At 44.2% G+C, this 17,235-nt stretch overlaps 2 non-coding genes across 2 annotated transcripts; one reads left to right on the top strand and one right to left on the bottom strand.

Moving 5' to 3' along the window:
- Positions 1–4,797: 4,797 nt before the first annotated feature.
- On the bottom strand, positions 4,798–4,874 carry Trnas-cga (transfer RNA serine (anticodon CGA)). Its single transcript has one exon. It is a non-coding gene; the product is annotated as a tRNA-Ser (tRNA).
- On the top strand, positions 4,873–4,949 carry Trnas-cga (transfer RNA serine (anticodon CGA)). The gene has a single exon. It is a non-coding gene; the product is annotated as a tRNA-Ser (tRNA).
- The last annotated feature ends 12,286 nt before the right edge of the window (positions 4,950–17,235 follow it).

Here is a 17,235-nt window from a genome sequence, read left to right as displayed (position 1 = left end):
AGCCGGTGCGAACGAACTAACATGATGAACTGAGTGTTCCACGTGGCCACAGGCGAGATGGGAACGCTGTTACTGCCTCACCCCGATACCACAGTTTGGCTGAAGTCACTTCCCTGATATCCTGCATATCATTCGATTGGTCGGAGACCATAAACTGTGGAGAAACCGAAAAATGACTGAATACTAGCATTTGAGGGTTGAGATTACGTGAGATTAATGAAATTTAAGTAAGCTGATAAGACATGAAACGAGGCCACGAACTTGCGAAAAACTTAAACTAAACAAAACACCTACTACCGGTCAGTCATGAATTACATGTTTATTTAAATTATCTAGTTTGGAGACTTCTAAGTATAATATTCAGATAAACCATTCAGATAGTGTTATGCTGGCTACTGGAGGTATTTCTTCTGTGACAAGAAGATGAAACTGTTACTTATACATGCCGGCCGCGGTGGCCGTGCGGTTCTAGACGCTCCAGTCCGGAGCCGCGCTGCTGCTACGGTCGCAGGTTCGAATCCTGCCTCGGGCGCGGGTGTGTGTGATGTCCTTAGGTTAGTTAAGTTTAAGTAGTTCTAAGTTCTAGGAGACTGATGACCACAGCAGTTGAGTCCCATAGTGCTCAGAGCCATTTGAACCATTTTTTTTGTTAGTTATATGGCAAGCTGTGTAGAAAAACAAATTCCCTTATAAACTGCGACAATCTCTTATAGTGGCACAACAAGTAGAGAAATTTTTCTTACTACTCACCTTGACGTAACTTTTACCCTGAAGATCTATTGAAACGTTTGAGGTCAGCATGTTAAGCTATCAGGGTTATTGCAAATTTTGGTGATAAGCATGTCAGTAAACCATCATAATATGCCTGTTTTCATTCACTGCTTTCGTAAGGTATCATATTTTCGGTAACTTGTCATTAAACAAAAAAGTAATCATTGCAAAAAACTGAAATCAGCGCAATAGATGGAGATCACTCAATATCGTCTTGCAGACATTTATTTAAGAAACTAGGAATGTTGTCGATAGCTTCACAGTATAGAGAGTTGCCCAGAAAGTAATGCACCACATTTGTTTCTTCAATAATTCTTTATTGAACACAATGAGAATTACATACATGAAAGAATGGTGTTAAATCTACACACTCTATTTTTCCACGTAATCTCCATCCAGTTCTGTGGCCTCCCTGAAGCTCGAAACAAGGGCGTGTGTGCCCTGTCGGTACCAATCCTTGTCCTGGAGGCGGAGCCAGTGCTTCACTGTGTGAATCACCTCCTCATCGTCCTCAAAATGTCTTCCACGAATAGCACCCTTTAATGGTCCAATCAAGTGAAAGTCCTAGGGAGTTAGGTCAGGGCTGTAGGGCTGATCGGGTAACACTGCCCAACCCTGATTTGCGGTGTGTTGAGCAGTTCTCAGATTTGTGTGGCCGATTGTTATCGTGTTGCAGCGAAACATCTCCTGGGTTACTGTGGCACCGAAGACGCAGGAAGCGCGTCTTGAGTTTTGTTAATGTGTTGACATATGCTTCGGAATTAATGGTACCGCCTCTTGGCACCACATTAATGAGAATCACATCTTCACAATCCCAGAACATCGTGATCATGACTTTCCCGGCGGAAGCAGTGGCTTTGATTTTTTTCTTCTGTGAGGCGTGGGAATCGCGCCATTCCGTCGACTGTCGTTTTGTTTCTGGCTCAAAATGGTGAACCCGGATTCATCACCTGTCGCAAACCGGGACACGAAGACCTCCCCCTCAGCTTCAAAACGTTGCAACAAAACAAGACAAAGGATTTTTCTGTGCGATTTGTGATCCACAATTAGATTCCGCGGGACCCATCTTGCACACATTTTTGAATATCCTAGATTGCGGATAATTGCATCCACACTTCCTTTGCTGATTGACAGGTGCAGCGCCAACTGCCGGGTCGTAATGCGTCTGTCCTCGCGAATGAAATCAGGTGCTCGCTGCAGCATGTCAGGTGTGACAGCCGTGGATGGTCTCCCATACCGCTGCAAATCGTGGAGCTCCGCCGAGCCGCCTTCTGATGACCTCATCCTCCGTGACCAACAACTAACTGTACTTCTGTCGACAGCAGATGCTCCATAGGCTTTGAACAAGCGCTTGTGAATATTTATTGCAGTTTCTTTCTCTCCAGTGAGAAATTTAATTACGGCACGTTGTTTGTAACGTACGTCACCTACAGACACCATTTTGAAACTATCCTGCAGCTGCGCTATCTGTCGGAACTAACGGAAACTTGGCGCGCTCACTCAGGCTTCAAATAATGCATACGTAACGTTTTTCATTCCTAGCATTGTATTCGGCTGAAAAAAAAAAAAGATGCGGTGCATTACTTTCTGTGCAACCCTCGTATATTAACTTAATAAATTTGTTATTAATAATCCATCCCATTTCAAAAGCATTAGCAATGTGCACAGCTACAACACTATCCTGGGCTAAATCTAACTTTAACCCCTAAAGGTGTGAATTACGTTGCCACAAAAGTCTTTGGTCACTAACCATATAGTGTCAAAAGTCTGACCACCATTAAAAACTAATTAAATTATTTGCTGAATGTCTTCTCCTTCTACTGAATAGATAAATTTTTAAGTATAAGGAATTAAAATTTTTAATAAATTCACTGAATAGTGACTTGTAAAGGAACTTTGTTAAACTGACACGTTCCACATCATTACGAACTGTCGTATTCATGATTTGTAGAACAAGTGTTATCTAATCTAATCTACCTCCTCTGAAGATGGACTAGGAAAGCTCGAAAACTAGACAATGGATATAAAGAAAACTGTTTCATATTTGTAACCGGTATCTGTATGTATACTCCCTTAATTAAGCCTGCCGTAATGGATATGCTTAATATAGCTAACTGGACGAGTGGATTGTATGACAGGACGTGCGTTAAGACATCAGGGAATAATTTCCATGGCACTACAGACTACTATAGTGGACAAAACATGTTCGGGAAGACAGAGAGTGTAACATTCGGTCTACAACAAAACACTGAGATCATCGAGTTCAGTGATATTCTGATATGTGTAGATCTGTAAAAAGAGGATGTCTTGACGAGCCGCATCGAAACATTTATTGACAGATGATGCACAGACAAAAGCAAGATTTCTGTATCTACACTCCTGGAAATGGAAAAAAGAACACATTGACACCGGTGTGTCAGACCCACCATACTTGCTCCGGACACTGCGAGAGGGCTGTACAAGCAATGATCACACGCACGGCACAGCGGACACCCAGGAACCGCGGTGTTGGCCGTCGAATGGCGCTAGCTGCGCAGCATTTGTGCACCGCCGCCGTCAGTGTCAACCAGTTTGCCTTGGCATACGGAGCTCCATCGCAGTCTTTAACACTGGTAGCATGCCGCGACAGCGTGGACGTGAACCGTATGTGCAGTTGACGGACTTTGAGCGAGGGTGTATAGTGGGCATGCGGGAGGCCGGGTGGACGTACCGCCGAATTGCTCAACACGTGGGGCGTGAGGTCTCCACAGTACATCGATGTTGTCGCCGGTGGTCGGCGGAAGGTGCACGTGCCCGTCGACCTGGGACCGGACCGCAGCGACGCACGGATGCACGCCAAGACCGTAGGATCCTACGCACTGCCGTAGGGGACCGCACCGCCACTTCCCAGCAAATTAGGGACACTGTTGCTCCTGGGGTATCGGCGAGGACCATTCGCAACCGTCTCCATGAAGCTGGGCTACGGTCCCGCACACCGTTAGGCCGTCTTCCGCTCACGCCCCAACATCGTGCAGCCCGCCTCCAGTGGTGTCGCGACAGGCGTGAATGGAGGGACGAATGGAGACGTGTCGTCTTCAGCGATGAGAGTCGCTTCTGCCTTGGTGCCAATGATGGTCGTATGCGTGTTTGGCGCCGTGCAGGTGAGCGCCACAATCAGGACTGCATACAACCGAGGCACACAGGACCAGCACCCGGCATCATGGGGTGGGGAGCGATCTCCTACACTGGCCGTACACCTCTGGCGATCGTTGAGGGGACACTTAATAGTGCACGGTACATCCAAACCGTCATCGAAACCATCGTTCTACCATTTCTAGACCGGCAAGGGAACTTGCTGTTCCAACAAGACAATGCACGTCCGCATGTATCCCGTGCCACCCAACGTGCTCTAGAAGGTGTAAGTCAACTACCCTGGCCAGCAAGATCTCCGGATCTGTCCGCCATTGAGCATGTTTGGGACTGGATGAAGCGTCGTCTCACGCGGTCTGCACGTCCAGCACGAACGCTGGTCCAACTGAGGCGCCAGGTGGAAATGGCATGGCAAGCCGTTCCACAGGACTACATCCAGCATCTCTACGATCGTCTCCATGGGAGAATAGCAGCCTGCGTTGCTGCGAAAGGTGGATATACACTGTACTAGTGCCGACATTGTGCATGCTCTGTTGCCTTTGTCTATGTGCCTGTGGTTCTGTCAGTGTGATCATGTGATGTATCTGACCCCAGGAATGTGTCAATAAAGTTTCCCCTTCCTAGGACAATGAATTGACGGTGTTCTTATTTCAATTTCCAGGAGTGTATTTCATCCCAGTTTCCCCATCTTCTCATTTTGTCTCTCTTTTCTTTCTCTGTGTATCGCTCTCGTTTTCTGTCTCCGTGTGTATGCGTGAGCGTAAGAGACAGAGAGCAGAAAGAGAGAGAGAGAGAGAGACGGAGTACTAGACTCGACAAATACGCAAACAGTAACTTTACAAAAGCACCACAGGAAACCGAGATTTATGTGAATGAAACTTCCTGGCAGATTAAAACTGCGTGCCCGACCGAGACTCGAACTCGGGACCTTTGCCTTTCGCGGGCAAGTGCTCTACCAACTGAGCTACCGAAGCTTCGGTAGCTCAGTTGGTAGAGCACTTGCCCGCGAAAGGCAAAGGTCCCGAGTTCGAGTCTCGGTCGGGCACGCAGTTTTAATCTGCCAGGAAGTTTCATATCAGCGCACACTCCGCTGCAGAGTGAAAATCTCATTCTGGAAACATTTATGTGAATATTATACTCTAGAAAATTATAGTGTAATCGGCTGGTTGATTGGTACTGTTACAGCAAGAGCAACAAATGTTTTAAAATATTTCCTCTTTCTCGGACGTTCCTCCTCCAGAATAGCAGTACAATGTCATAACTTACAGAAATGCTGGAGAGTTAGTGAGAGCTTGAGGAGAAGAAAAGGTTTCACACCTAGTGCGAATCTGAGCAGTAGCTTATATTGGATCGCCAAATGGGTGCAAAGACAGTGCCCGCGTGCCTATTTCTCTCTAATTTCCTTCCACCGTTATTTTTCACCTAGGATAGCAACTATAAAAATAAAGGAACAAATAGAAACCCTCTCTATGTTTCTGCATAATGTTTCCCTTGCTTTCTGCTTGAGGAACAAACGCAAAGGAATGGAACGCGATATACGATTGTTGCATTGTGTCTCGACTGAACCAAACAAAATGTACTAGACCTCAAATGTGAGCAGCAGCTCAATCGTTCATGAGAAAGAAACGCTCACACGACGCGCCACACTAACTGGTTCAAATGGCTCTAAGGAGGCTATCTGAGGTCATCAGTCCCTTAGACTTAGAACTACTTAAACCTCGGTAACCTAAGGGCATCACACACATCCATGCCCGAGGCAGGATTCGAACCTGCGACCGTAGCAGCAGCGCGGTTCCGGACTGAAACGCCTACAACCACTTGGCCAAAACGGCCACCACATTAACTCCTTCCAACAATTCCCGTAAAGAAGCAGCCTGAAAATCTGAATATGAAGTGTCATTTAGGACTGGTGATTGCACAAGTATCCTCAACAGTTGAAAATTAATAAAATCGGATCTTATTAATGTACGTTTGTTTCCAGAGTCGACTGTGCTTGCTGTGGGGGTTTCCTTATGTCCACCTTGTTTATTATTAGAATTTTTTGAAAAATCGTTACGCAAATGGCCTACAGCGGGTGATCAGGTAATGGTGAAACGTATAGTCTCCTTTCATATCTGTTTTAATTAAGGAGACGGCGGTAAGCTTTTTCAAACAGAACTGTGTAATATCTGGTGCTGTTATCGTAGTTCTAAGTGAAAAAAAATTCAACAGCATATGTTAATTGAAGGCAGTGAGGGGAAGGGATAGAATGAGGGGATAACTGCTGTCAGCTGCGTCGGGACATTACGCGGAGTTAGAAGCGACGAGTGAAAGTACGTGTTGGACAGGAAATCGAACCCTGGGATCTTATGCTTAGTAAGCAAGTGCATTGACCACGAATTTATGTGACTGCGTGGTGTTTGTTCCTTCAGATATGTCCAAAAGAACAGACACCACGCATTCGTATAAATTCAACAGCGTTTCACCCTTCAAATCCTGATTACTAGTTTCGCTGAAGTCAGTATTTTAGAGTTTAGGAGTTACCTATTTTACACCTGAAACCGATTGCTGTCTTATGTAAAAGTTAGTTATTTCATGCCCAAAAAAGGAAATGCGTCTCGTTGGATAATGACACAATGTTGCACCGCCACAATACCGGTAAGAAACGAGCAAAGAGGAAATGTAGCTTTCGTTCGGTCCTTTTCGTTCAAGTGTCTAGTGCGCTGGTTAATTTGAAAAAAAAGTCTCTACAAATCAAGAGAAACTAGAAATTCGCCTTTCTTTACGAAGACTGCGGAAGGTACTAGATGAGAACACCTGTGCTCCCGAAGACATTCTAACAGACGGTTTCCAATCAGAAAGACAGTTCAGCGAATGTGCAAAAAAAAAAAAAAAAATTGTTACTGAAGGCGTACTGGAAGGTAAGGAGAAGGCAGCGAGAAGAGCCTACGAAACAGATGCTCTGGCAGGTGGCGATCCTAATCCACTTGTTACAAAAAATGGTTCAAATGGCCCTGAGCACTTCTGAGGTCATCAGTCGCCTAGAATTTAGAACTAATTAAACTTAAAGAATCTAAGGACATCACACACATCCATGCCCGAGGCAGGATTCGAACCTGCGCCCGAAGCGGTCGCTCGGCTCCAGACTGTAGAGCCTAGAACCGCAGAGCCACTCCGGCCGGTTCCACTCGTTACAGCTAGAGACACTGCGTGTGTCTCTGCAAGAAATGGTCCTACCGTTCTTCCCATTTGCTTCAATCCCTGCCACATCCACTTCACGAGGGGATGACCATTGGAACTGCAGAAGACGCATGGAATTGTGTCGCTCGTTTCTTGTGCGGCGTCAGGACAATATGAGCGTCCACCAAAGAATTCTTTTCACCGAAAAAACACTGAAGGTTTTTTTTAAATAAATGAATGAGAGCATCGTTTTAAATTGGTATGTTGTATAACTTATTCATTAGCAACATTCAAGAACATAACTTCATAAAATCTTACTATCAAAGTATTCAAACGTGCTTGGAATAAGGGTTCGGAGCACCTGATTAATGGCCCCTGATATGCAATTTAATATTGAAAGGTTAAGGACTGTCTAAGTGCAATCGGACTTCAAAGAAAATCAGGCACTCAAAAACGCTATCTGACTAGGAAGTTAAGTGGGGACCTGTGACAGCGAAATGGCGTTTGTCAATGGAAAATTGTACAAGATTTTCGAAAGTATGAGGAAAATGGAGGTAAGCCACAGACGGATAAGGTACAATATCTAAAGGACCAAGGAGGAACAATACGAGAGGAAGACCAAGAACGAAGTGCATTGATTAGAAAGGGTGTAAGACTGGGATGTAATCTTTCACCGCTGCTGTTTAATCTGTACGACTAAAAAGCAATGACGGAAGTAAAAGAATGGCTCAAGAGTGGCGTTAAAATTCAAGGTGAAGGGGTTTCAATGTTACGATTCGCAGAGTACTTTGTTATTCTGTGTGAAAGTGACGAATAATTGCAGTATCTGTTAAATGGAATGAAGTCTCCAATGAGTACAGAATATGGACTGAGGGTAAATCGAATAAAGACTAAAGTGATGAGAAGTAGCAGAAATGAGAAGTAGCAGAAATGAGAAGTAGCAGAAATGAGATCAGCAAGAAATGGAATATCTGAATGGTGGACACGAAGTAGATGAAGTTAAGGAAATCTGCTACCTAGGCAGGAAAATAACCCATGAGGGACTCAGCATGGAGGACATAAAAAGCCGACTAGGACTGGCGAGAAGGGTATTCCTGGCCAATAGGAGTCGACTAGAATCAAACATATTTCAGGATGAAATTTTTGAGAACATACCACTGGAGCATAGCATTGTATGTTAGTGACACACGGGCTGTGGGAAAACTGGAAAAGGAAAAGAATAGAAGGATTTGAGATGTGATGCTACAGAAGAATGTTTAAGATTATATTGACCGATAAGGTAAGTAAAGCGGAGTTCTTCGCAGGATAGACGAGGAACGGAATTTATGGGAAATACTGACAAGAAGAAGGGACAGGAAGATAGGACATCTGCTAAACATCAGGAAATGACTGCCATGATACTAGAGGGTGCTGTAGAGCGTGACAACTGTAGAGAAGGACAGAGATCGGGTACGTCCAAGTCAGAAGACTGAGAGGTCGTTGATAGTGTTAGTGAAACTACTTGCATCTAAAGCTGTTGTAGCGTAAATGGAAACTCGTAACACTGCCAGTACGAACGGTTTCGGAATAGAACCACATGGGCAGTAATGACTTGTGGTACAGGATTCATTAAATTTCAGACCCATTTTTGTTTGTTACTTAGGGCTCTAACCTTTCAGGCCTCAAGAGTTCATGGAAGTTCAGAAATGTTTGATTGTGTTTAGGAAAAACGCGAATTTGCTTTCAAATATGTCACATTAAGTGATATATGGTTGAAAACTTAGTACTTGCTGATTCCAAACTAAAAATAAGTCTCCCTGTTTCTTTTCACCAATTTCTTCTTGTATCGATTGCTTACAATGATAATGAAGGCAAAATTTGTGGGACATTTTAAAATTGTGTTCCAAAGTGACACATAGTCCGTAAAGCAGCTGATTAATTACTTTGTGGCAATTTCTTCTTGCATTCGTTGCTTACTATGATAATGATGGTTAGTTTTGTGGAAAATTTTAAAATTACATTTAAAACTGAAGCGAGAATCCTAAAACAATTGTTCACTTTTGCGAACTACTTCTTGTCTTCATTGCTTATTATGAAAGTAAAAGCTGCTTTTGTGGAACGATTTTGACTTTTTTTTCATGTAGTTCGGATTGAAATTCGGCCACGTGACCCTCTACAGTTGAGGTAAGCCAGGCCAGTGAAATAGTGTGTGTATGTTTTGTGTTTGTCTTTGTGTGTATGTGTGTGTGTGTGTGTGTGTGTGTGTGTGTGTGTGTGTGTGTGTGTGTGTGTGTGTGTGTGTGTGTATGTGTGTGTATTTACGTGCCGGTGAAGAGAAATGTCAAAACGGCAGTAAGAGTCTTGTGTTTGGACGTTCCCACTGAGCAAACCGTAAATGAAGCTGCCCGATTTGTCGTTGCATTACATCGTTCATGCCAACGTGTTTACAAAGAAAGGTGCCCCACTCACAGCCATGTTGTTGTTGTTGTGGTGGTGGTCTTCAGTCCTGAGACTCGTTTGATGCAGCCTTCCATGCTACTCTATCCTGCACAAGCTACTTCATCTCCCAGTACGTACTGCAGCCTACATCCTTCTGAATCTGTTTAGTGTATTCATCTCTAGGTCTCCCTCTACAAATTTTAACCCTCTACGATGCCCTCCAATACTAAAATCGTGATCACTTGATGTCTCAGAACATGTCCTACCAACCGATCCCTTCTTCTAGTCAAGTTGTGCCACAAGCTCCTCTTCTCCCCAATTCTATTCAATACCTCCTCATTAGTTATGTGATCTACCCAAGTAATCTTCAGCATTCTTCTGTAGCACCACATTTCGAAAGCTTCTATTCTCTTCTTCTCTAAACTATTTATCGCCCACGTTTCATTTCCATACACGGCTACACTCCATACAGGTACTATCAGAAACAACTTCCTGACACTTAAATCTATACTCGATGTTAAGAAAGTTCTCTTCTTCAGATACGCTTTCCTTGCCATAGCCAGTCTACATTTTATAGCCTCTCTACTTCGACCATCATCAATTATTTTGCTCCCCAAATAGCAAAACTCCTTTACTACTTTAAGTGTCTCATTTCCTAATCTAATTCCCTCAACACCACCCAATTTAATTCGACTACATTCCATTATCCTCGTTTTGCTTTTGTTGATGTTCATCTTATATCTTCCTTTCAAGACACTGTCCATTCCGTTCAGCTGCTCTTCCTGGTCCTTTGCTGTCTCTGACAGAATTACAATGTCATCGGCGAACCTCAAAATTCTTATTTCTTCTCCATTGATTTTAATACCGACTCCGAATTTCTCTTTTGTTTCCTTTACTGCTTGTTCAATATACAGATTGAATAACATTGTGGAGAGGCTACAACCCTGTCTCAATCCCTTACCAACCACTGCTTCCCTTTCATGCCCCTCGACTCTTATAACTGCCATCTGGTTTCTGTACAAATTGTAAATGGCCTATCGCTCCCTGTATTTTACCCCTACCACCTTCAGAATTTGAAAGAGAGTATTCCAGGCACAATGTCAAAAGCTTTCTCTAAGTCTACAAATGCTTTTAAATGTAGGTTTGCCTTTTCTTAATATAGCTTCTAGGATAAGTCGTAGGGTGAGTATTGCCTCACGTGTTCCAATATTTCGACGGAATCCAAAGTGATCTTCCCCGAGATCGGCTTCTACCAGTTTTTCCATTCGTCTGTAAAGAAATCGCATTAGTATTTTGCAGCCGTGACTTATTAAACTAATAGTTCGGTAATTTTCACATCTGTCGACACCTGCTCTCGGATTGGAATTATTATATTCTTCTTGAAGTCTGAGGGTATTTCGCCTGTCTCATACATTTTGCTCACCAGATGGTAGAGTTTTGTCAGGACTGGCTCTCCCAAGGCTGTCAATAGTTCTAATGGACTGTTGTCTGCTCCCAGGGCCTTGTTATGACTTAGGTCTTTCAGTGCTCTCACAGCCATACAATACGCTAATTAATTAGGAGGTATCCATTTCAATTGCACTAATATTTAGTCAAACCACGACCGGTTTCGGGATTTTAAAATCTCATCTTCAGGTGTCTAAACTGTAACATACAAAGGAGAGGAGGGAAGAAATATAATGCAACATACGTCTGAAAACCAAAAGAATGGACTGCCGAAACGAAGTTACTCACGTATTGTAATTGGTAGTACGTAACATGCGGTCGGGCAAGTGAGTGCTAGAGTTCCAATCATTGCATATTGGCAGAAATAGAAAAAACGGAAGAGAGTTAGGGACCAATCATCTATCTGATCTAAAAACATAATGTCCGGGCGGATGGGCCGAAGTAAACAGGAGCCGAGTACAAACGCAGCATTCCGACGAAGGGCAGCCGTACGGTAGGAACGCCAAACACAAGTGAGCTGAGGTCTGGAAACGCGTTGCGGCGCAGGCGTCAACGGTGTACATGCAAGTGAACTGACGTTATCAGCGATGGCATAGGATAACTGGACTCATTGATCAGAGTGTTTACAACACTTTATTTAAGGACATGATAGACCATCAATGAGCTGTAAGATGCCGAAAGAGTAAGGGCTCTCAAGCATGTGGCATTATGTGATCTTTTCAGGTGAGGAGTCAATGGTACGTGGGTAAAAAGTACGAACAAGGAATAAAATGAATAACAACAGTGATAAAAATTGATGGTGATAGAGACAATGCTCAGAAAATGGTCACTTTTATGGTACTTTGTGGGCTCAAGTGACAAAAATGAAATATAAATGAAATAAAATTTATAAAAACCATCACAAGTCTGAAATGTGGGTGTGCTAGAGTCAGTATCGAAGTAACACACAAAAATTGTTTGGTTGTGGACTAAATAATACACGAAGGAGTAGTATTTCTTTATCACGGCTTTTACTGCCTGTTCACTCTCTTCACTCATTTGGCCTATCTACCATTGCCTAATTGCTTATTACAGCGTATAGTTTTACTAGTCTGTGAGTTTTAGACTTACTTCTTCTTCCATTCGCTTGGTTGATTCCCATCTTTCCGTACAAGTATTCCTTTGTATAAACTATGGAGCCCAAGCTGAACATTTTTGTGTGTTACATGCTTGAGAGCTATTTAGCCTATCGATATACCACAACCAGTTCATATTCTCGATCATACAATGTAAGCTTTCACGGCCGGTATTGTCTTATAATTCGACCACGGCCTATCAGGCCGGAAGTTTTAAGTGAAGAGTTCATATTCTGTTATGTCCTTAAATGAAGAATGCAACTGTTCCTAATGGTTACTGCTGCATAGCTGCTATTCTAAACAGCAGTCCATGCGAGCAGGCTTGTTGCGACTTTACCCGCGATTACTCGTACTTCAGGTACTTTTTGACTGTGCACGGCTTTGTTTAAAAAGAATGGCTCGATGTAGTAGCGGCTCACGTTCGCTCTCATGCCCTGCGCCGCGCGGGGTAACCGAGCGGTCCAGGGCGCCCTCTCACGGTCCGCGCGGCTTCCCCCCGTCGGAGGTTCGAGTCCTCCCTCGGGCAGGGGTGTGTATGTCGTCCTTAGCCTAAGTTATTTTAAGTTAGGTTAAATAATGTTTAAGCTTAGGGACCGAACACCTCAGCAGTATGGTCCCATAAGACCTTGCCACAAATATTCCCAATTTTCATGCCCTGCAGCTAATTTGCTGCAAGTAATAACTTTCTGCTGCGATCCTGTAGTCAAATAGTCTATTCATTCGTTAGAGGTGCGAGTTAATAAAATATACATAAATACAAAATGAAAATTAAATTCATAATTTAATAACAATGACTCCATTCTAACGACTGCAGTTAATGTGGTCCATAGAGAATTATGTTGAACAATGTTTCATAGAGCAAGGACATCTAAAAAAATTGGGATGTGGTCTTACGCTTATTCAATTAAAATACAGGCAGAAAATACCCTTATCAAGGGCAGTCAAGTTACGTTGAGAGACTTAAGAAATAGTTTCGGAAGTTCCATGCGCCTTTTCGCGGATGATGCTATAGTGTACAGAGAAGTTGCAGCATTAGAAAATTGCAGCGAAATACAGGAAGATCTGCAGCGGATAGGCACTTGGTGCAGGGAGTGGCAACAGACCTTTAACATAGACAAATGTAATGTATAGTGAATATATAGAAAGAAGGATACTTTATTGTATGATTATATGATAGCGGAACAAACATTGGTAGCAGTTACTTCTGTAAAATATCTGAGAGTATGCGTTCGGAACGATCTGAAGTGAAATGATCATATAAAATGAACTGTTGGTAAGGCGGGTTCCACATTTCTACATCTACATCTACATGACTACTCTGCAATTCACATTTAAGTGCTTGGCAGAGGGTTCATCGGACCACAATCATACTATCTCTCTACTATTCCACTCCCGAACAGCGAGCGGGAAAAACGAATACCTAAACCTTTCTGTTCGAGCTCTGATTTCTCTTATTTTATTTTGATGATCATTCCTACCTATGTAGGTTGGGCTCAACAAAATATTTTCGCATTCGGAAGAGAAAGTTGGTGACTGAAATTTCGTAAAAAGGTCTCGCCGCGACGAAAAACGTCTATGCTGTAATGACTTCCATCCCAACTCGTGTATCATATCTGCCACACTCTCTCCCCTATAACGCGATAATACAAAACGAGCTGCCCTTCTTTGCACCCTCTCGATGTCCTCCGTCAATCCCACCTGGTAAGGATCCCACACCGCGCAGCAATATTCTAACAGAGGACGAACGAGTGTAGTGTAAGCTGTCTCTTTAGTGGACTTGTTGCATCTTCTAAGTGTCCTGCCAATGAAACGCAACCTTTGGCTCGCCTTCCCGACAATATTATCTATGTGGTCCTTCCAACTGAAGTTGTTTGTAATTTTAACACCCAGGTACTTAGTTGAATTGACAGCCTTGAGAATTGTACTATTTATCGAGTAATCGAATTCCAACGGATTTCTTTTGGAACTCATGTGGATCATCTCACACTTTTCGTTATTTAGCGTCAACTGCCACCTGACACACCATACAGCAATCTTTTCTAAATCGCTTTGCAGCTGATACTGGTCTTCGGATGACCTTACTAGACGGTAAATTACAGCATCATCTGCGAACAACCTAAGAGAACTGCTCAGATTGTCACCCAGGTCATTTATATAGATCAGGAACAGTAGAGGTCCCAGGACGCTTCCCTGGGGAACACCTGATATCACTTCAGTTTTACTCGATGATTTGCCGTCTATTACTACGAACTGCGACCTTCCTGACAGGAAATCACGAATCCAGTCGCACAACTGAGACGATACCCCATAGCTCCGCAGCTTGATTAGAAGTCGCTTGTGAGGAACGGTGTCAAAAGCTTTCCGGAAATCTAGAAATACGGAATCAACTTGAGATCCCCTGTCGATAGCGGCCATTACTTCGTGCGAATAAAGAGCTAGCTGCGTTGCACAAGAGCGATGTTTTCTGAAGCCATGCTGATTACGTGTCAATAGATCGTTCCCTTCGAGGTGATTCATAATGTTTGAATACAGTATATGCTCCAAAACCCTACTGCAAACCGACGTCAATGATATAGGTCTGTAGTTAAATGGATTACTCCTACTACCCTTCTTGAACACTGGTGCGACCTGCGCAATTTTCCAATCTGTAGGTACAGATCTATCGGTGAGCGAGCGGTTGTATATGAGTGCTAAGTAGGGAGCTATAGTATCAGCGTAATCTGAAAGGAACCTAATCGGTATACAATCTGGACCTGAAGACTTGCCCGTATCAAGCGATTTGAGTTGCTTCGCAACCCCTAAGGTATCTACTTCTAAGAAACTCATGCTAGCAGATGTTCGTGTTTCAAATTCTGGAATATTCCATTCGTCTTCCCTGGTGAAGGAATTTCGGAAAACTGCGTTCAATAACTCCGCTTTAGCGGCGCAGTCGTCGATAACAGTACCATCGGCACTGCGCAGCGAAGGTATTGACTGCGTCTTGCCGCTTGTGTACTTTACATACGACCAGAATTTCTTCGGATTTTCTACCAAATTTCGAGACAATGTTTCGTTGTGGAACCTATTAAAGGCATCTCGCATCGAAGTACGTGCCAAATTTCGCGCGTCTGTAAATTTTAGCCCATCTTCAGGATTTCGCGTTCTTCTGAACTTCGCATGCTTTTTCCGTTGCCTCTGCAACAGCGTTCGGACCTTTTTTGTGTACCACGGGGGATCCGTTCCATCTCTTACCAATTTATGAGATATGAATATCTCAATTGCTGTTGCTACTATATCTTTGAATTTGAGCCACATCTCGTCTACATTCGCATAGTCAGTTCGGAAGGAATGGAAATTGTCTTTTAGGAAGGCTTCTAGTGGTACTTTATCCGCTTTTTTAAATAAAATTATTTTGCGTTTGTTTCTGATGGATTTGGAAGAAATGGTATTGAGCCTAGCTACAATGACCTTGTGATCACTAATCCCTGTATCAGTCATGATGCTCTCTATCAGCTCTGGATTGTTTGTGGCCAAGAGGTCAAGTGAGTTTTCGCAACCATTTACAATTCGCGTGGGTTCGTGGACTAACTGCTCTAAATAATTTTCGGAGAATGCATTTAGGACAATCTCGGAAGACGTTTTGTGCCTACCACCGGTTTTGAACAAGTATTTTTGCCAACATACCGAGGGTAGGTTGAAGTCCCCACCAACTATAACCGTATGAGTGGGGTATTTATTTGTTACGAGACTCAAACTTTCTCTGAACTGTTCCGCAACTGTATCATCGGAGTCTGGGGGTCGGTAGAAGGAGCCAATTATTAACTTAATTCGGCTGTTAAGTATAACCTCCACCCACACCAATTCGCACAGAGTATCTACTTCGACTTCACTACAAGATAAACCACTACTGACAGACACCAACACTCCACCACCAATTCTGCCTAATCTATCTTTCCTGAACACCGTCTGAGACTTCGTAAAAATTTCTGCAGAACTTATTTCAGGCTTTAGCCAGCTTTCTGTACCTATAACGATATCCGCTTCTGTGCTTTCTATTAGCGCTTGAAGCTCAGGGACTTTTCCAGCGCAACTACAACAGTTTACAACTATAATTCCGACTGTTCCTTGATCCAAGCACGTCCTGTAATTGCCAAGCACCCTTTGACATTGCAGCCCATCCCGCACTTTCCCGAGGCCTTCTAACCTAAAAAACCGCCCAGTCCACGCCACACAGCCTCCGCTACCCGTGTAGCCGCCAGCTGAGTGTAGTGAACTCCTGACCTATTCAGCGGAACCCGAAACCCCACCACCCTATGGCGCAAGTCAAGGAATCTGCAGCCAATACGGTCGCAAAACCGTCTGAGCCTCTGATTCAGACCCTCCACCCGGCTCTGCACCAAAGGTCCGCAGTCGGTTCTGTCAACGATGCTGCAGATGGTGAGCTCTGCCTTCATCTCATAAGCAAGACCGGCAGCCTTCACCAAATCAGATAGCCGCTGGAATCCAGAGAGAATTTCCTCAGATCCAAAGCGACACACGTCATTAGTGCCGACATGTGCCACCACCTGCAGCTGGCTGCACCCTGTGCTCTTCATGGCATCCGGAAGGACCCTTTCCACATCAGGAATGACTCCTCCCGGAATGCACACGGAGTGCACACTGGATTTCTTCCCCTCCTTAGCCGCCATATCTCTAAGGGGCCCCATTACGCGCCTAACATTGGAGCTCCCAACTACCAGTAAGCCCAACCTCTGCGATTGCCCGGACCTTGAAGGCTGAGAATGATCCTCTGAAACAGGGCAGGCAGCTGCATCTGGCTCAGCCAGAGACAGTGCCTGAAACCGGTTTGTCAGACGCACCGGGGAGGCTTTCTGGTCAGCTTCCGGGGACGCCTTTCGCTGCCTGCCACGCCTTGGAACGACCTCCCAATCAACCACAGGCGAGGGCTCAGCTCCACTGCGGGCAGCAACCGGGGCAACCACAGCGGCAGACCGATCTGGGGACAGACGGGATGAGGTTGACATCCCCGTGATACCCGAGTCCGGCTCCCCACAGTGGTGCCCATTGGCAACAGCCTCAAGCTGCGCGACCGAAGTCAGCGCCGATTGCAGCTGTGAGCGAAGGGATGCCAAGTCAGCCCTCATCCGAACACAGCAATCGCAGTCCCTGTCCATTCTAATCGATGTTTAACAACAGTTACTGAAACACGAGTCGGTGC

The sequence above is a fragment of the Schistocerca gregaria genome, chromosome 8 (genome assembly GCF_023897955.1).
Source record: "Schistocerca gregaria isolate iqSchGreg1 chromosome 8, iqSchGreg1.2, whole genome shotgun sequence".
Lineage (NCBI taxonomy): Eukaryota > Metazoa > Arthropoda > Insecta > Orthoptera > Acrididae > Schistocerca > Schistocerca gregaria.
Note: the sequence above shows the minus strand (reverse complement) of the source record. Positions and strands in the feature narration are given on the sequence as shown.